This window comes from Budorcas taxicolor, chromosome 23 (assembly GCF_023091745.1).
Source record: "Budorcas taxicolor isolate Tak-1 chromosome 23, Takin1.1, whole genome shotgun sequence".
In the NCBI taxonomy this organism is placed as follows: domain Eukaryota; kingdom Metazoa; phylum Chordata; class Mammalia; order Artiodactyla; family Bovidae; genus Budorcas; species Budorcas taxicolor.
Window position 1 is genome coordinate 11828967 of NC_068932.1, and position 4119 is coordinate 11833085.

Below are 4119 nucleotides of genomic sequence, written 5' to 3' on the forward strand. Positions count from 1 at the left end.
TATTTATTCCTATAAGTAATACTATAATCTGTGCTCAAGAGGTATATAGTGTGTGTTAGCTGCTCAGTCATGTCTGATTCTTTGCAACATGGACTCTAGCCCACCAGGATCCTCTGTCCATGGGATTCTTCAGGCAAGATTACTGGAGTGGGTAGCCATTTCCTTCTCCAGGGGATCTTTCTGATCCAGGGATCAAACCTGAGTCTCCTGTATTGAAGGCAGATTCTTTACTGTCTGAGCTACCAGGGAAGTCCCATGTTAGTTGCTCAGCTGTGTTTGACGCTTTGCGATGACATGGACTAAGAAATAACCAATCTGACCCTTACGTTATTATCAATAGTCGATTTACCTAGCAACCAATAAAAACATATGAAATGTGGTTTTCCTTTTGTGTAGCTTTCAGAAATAAAGCTAGCCAAAAGGCCCCGAGCTGTCACCAGCATTATAGTAGTTTTTTTACCCAGATGGTAAGGCTATCCCTGAGAAAAGATGCTCCTGGAATTGTTTTTCTTATGGTAGACATACGTTGTGGTAAACCACCTGTGCTGTTCAATGAGTCCCTACTCTTACAAGCAATGATATCCAACTGTGTTACTGTCCCAGAGCTGGATTTGTCCAGAACAAGGATAGTCATGTATGACATAGGTCACCATATTTGCTCTGCTCGGTCCAGTGCAAATCAGCCCCACTGCCTTCTGCTAGCCGTAAGCTTGCAAGCCATGCTTGGTTTCTTCCCATATGCTATTATACTCACTTGCATCCCAGCACTTTCTATACTTGCAGCACCTTTGTCCCCATTCCGACACAGTCATCAATGATTCATACATTTCTTGGGAAAGAAAGAACCACAGTTTCTAGAACTTCAGAGGATCAGAGAAGACTAACCTATTTCAAGACTTTGGCAGTCTGGAATTCCCCCTGAAAGAGAGGAACAACAGAGGAAAATGTAACAGCCTAGAATCAGAACCTCAGAGTGACTTCTGGCCCCAGTTCTGATTTACTCTGTTGACTGAAAAAATTACCAAGACTTTGGGGGCCTCAGGTGAATGTATTCACTACATAGTAAATGTATTATGCTAAATAACCTAAGCTTATTGCATTCACCAGTCCATCCATTTAATATTTATTAAGTACTTGATTCTGCACTGTGCAGAATACAAGACATTTCTGTTATATAAGATCTAGGCACATGCACACACTGACTCCATTGCTCAGAATGTGATAGGAGCTGCAAATAAAGATACAAAATGGTGAGGGGCTGAGGCTGTTCTATTGTGGGTGTCTAAGCTACTTCTCAGTTCTAACCATAGGGCAAGATCTGTCATTGATTTCTTCAAGTTCACAAACACATCTTGAAGCATCACCTCTCTGGGACCCTGTTATTTCCTCTGGTAAATGAGGCAAATGAATTTAACAGCTATTTCAAAGAAATTTTTTTTTCCCCCAGTGGGAAAGAGGGGGAAATCCTTGGGGATAAGTAATTCAATGGCCACATACATTTATTACATTTGTCTCTGAACTTCATTGTGAATTGGTCAGTGACGATATCCTTGTCATCTTTTGATATATAAGGAGACTGAGGCTCTTAGAGCCTTAAGCACTTACTAGAAGGAAAACCAGGGTATGGATGCTCAGAATAGGACTGTAAATGTAATGCCCAGAGAAATAATTGCTGGGTTAATTCTCCAAACTAAAACTCAGTTTTGCCATCAATATTTTCTTCTCCTGATCTATAATACATTCAGTGGAGGAGATAATGTGTAGTAACACCAGTTTCTTGGTTAATCATCTTCATCTGGGTTTGTGCTTTTAGGATGAACTCAGCCAGACGATGTTTTTTCCTGCCAATAGGTGGCAGAGGAGGCAAATTTGTCTGATATTGGAAACAAAAAATACCTGAAAGGAGGGAGCATGGATTGGGACCTCCTGTTTGGTCAACCTGCATTTAGCATGCACTCACATTGCAAAGCCCACCTCAATGCAGGTTTGAGCACTGTTTGCTTGTCTGCAAAGTCGCTTCAGTTGTGTCCGACTCTTTGTGACGCTATGGAGTGTAGCCTGCCAGGTTCCTCTGTCCAAGGGCTTCTCCAGGCAAGAATACTGGAGTGGGCTGCCACACTGTATATTCTACTGACACATACTCTTATCCTTTTAACTAATTTTAGGCTCTTTTAACTAATTTGAAAAATATCTGTATATTTTGCTTGCTAAACTGAGATCTTGGAGGTCACAGCCATACAATTAGTCATCTTGATGCTACAGTGCCAAATATAGTAATCATTTATTATTTGTTGCAGAAATGAATTTATTACTAGAGAAACAGGTAACAAGGAAGGGATGTTTTCTAAACTGCATCACCTTCTTTTAGAGGATGGCTGAGGTGATCACAGAAAAATGAGATATGACAGAAAGTATGGTAATACTTTGGCTTTTGTGACACGTTAGCCGTAACATATTTCAGAGCCATAGCTTTATTCACATATGACTCTGTTGCATGTAATTTAACATCTCTGAGCTTGTTTACTCATGTAAAATGTGAAAAATAATGCTGCAAAGAACTGTCACCAGCTTAAGTAACTAATAAGCAAATTTAAGTTATACATTTTAATATAATACACATATATAAAGAATGGTGACTACTTCTATTATCTTTGTGACAAACCATTTGCTCTTTGAAATGACATTTGATATCTTTAGAGTCAGCAAAATTAGCAAACTATCAAAAGAAGTTTATTCTTTTTCTTATATCACCTGACTTTACTACCAAGGAAGTAAAGGCAGTTTTGCAGGTTAAAAATGGTTGATTCACTGAAGGAAAAAAATATAGTTGCAATTGTGATTTATGTGTATGATTTTTCTCTTATGAACAATTTAGAAATGAATAGGGCTTACTTTATGTGGTATTGATTTTTATGCTAAATTTAAAAAGTGTTTCTCTAAAGATCCTGAATTGTGTTTCTGATCCTAGAGGCTTTTTTTTTCCCTGTAATATTTATAAATTAAAATTAAATTTGGTGGAATATAATTAAACATATGACTTTAAGTATAAATTGAGGTCTGTGAAAGTTTGAAAACAAAGAACACTTCTGGCAAGGAGAAAATGCTTGAAATTTGTGCTTCGGCAAGCTGCTTGTGGGTTTCCTGGTGGCTCAGAAGTTAAAGAATCCACCTGCAAGTTGGAATACCTGGGTTTGATCCCCGGGTTGGGGAGATCACTTGGAGGAGGGCATGGCAGCCCACTTCAGTGTTCTTGCCTGGGAAATCCCACGGAGAGAGGAGCCTGGTGGGCTACAGTCCATGGGGTCACAAAGAAGTCGGATACGACTAAGCACACAGCATGCACACACCACACACACAAGCTGCTTGTAGAATGATTCAAAAACTCCCACTGGAAAATCAGAGGATGGACAGACAGAGTCTGAGTTAAGTCGGCTGTGTTACCAGTGGCTGTGCAGTCCTGGGTCATGGTAGCTGCATCTCTAGCTGGTGGATTGGAATGCATGTGAGGAACAAATGTCTCATCAAACAATAGAACCTGTGCATTCTGGGGCCACACACTAGATCCTACCATCATTGAAAGCCCGAAAAACAATACGAGGGTGTGACACAATCTCCACATGCTGAATTCACCCTAATTCCTTAAAGTTATTTTTTCTTGAGGATATGCAGCCTGCAAAGCCCAATGCTTTAAACAGATACTGTGGTGTTATCATCCTCACCCCCTGTCTTAAGCTGTATCCAGAAGGATTTCTTCTGATTTATGTCTGTAGAATGAGATTTTCTTTTCTAGTGCTTGGGAGCTTTCCATGGTGTCCTGTGGATGCTTCGAAATGAAAGCGTTCCTTTTTTAATCCTTTCTTTTTCTTAGATAGAATTGCCTTTTGTAATTTTTTCTTTTTTGTTGTTAAAAAAATTCAAAAGGAAAGGAGAAAAAGAAGCTGAAGGACTCTAGTTGGTGACTGCAGCGCAGCTATTCCAGAAGACAACTCCTGTAACTGGTTGTTAAAAGTGCTATTGTCATCATTTTCCCCACAGATTGAAATCGACTTTTCCTTGCAACATTTCCCTCTGGGGGCTAGGGAACTTAACCAATTAACTGATTAAAATGAAATAACCGTC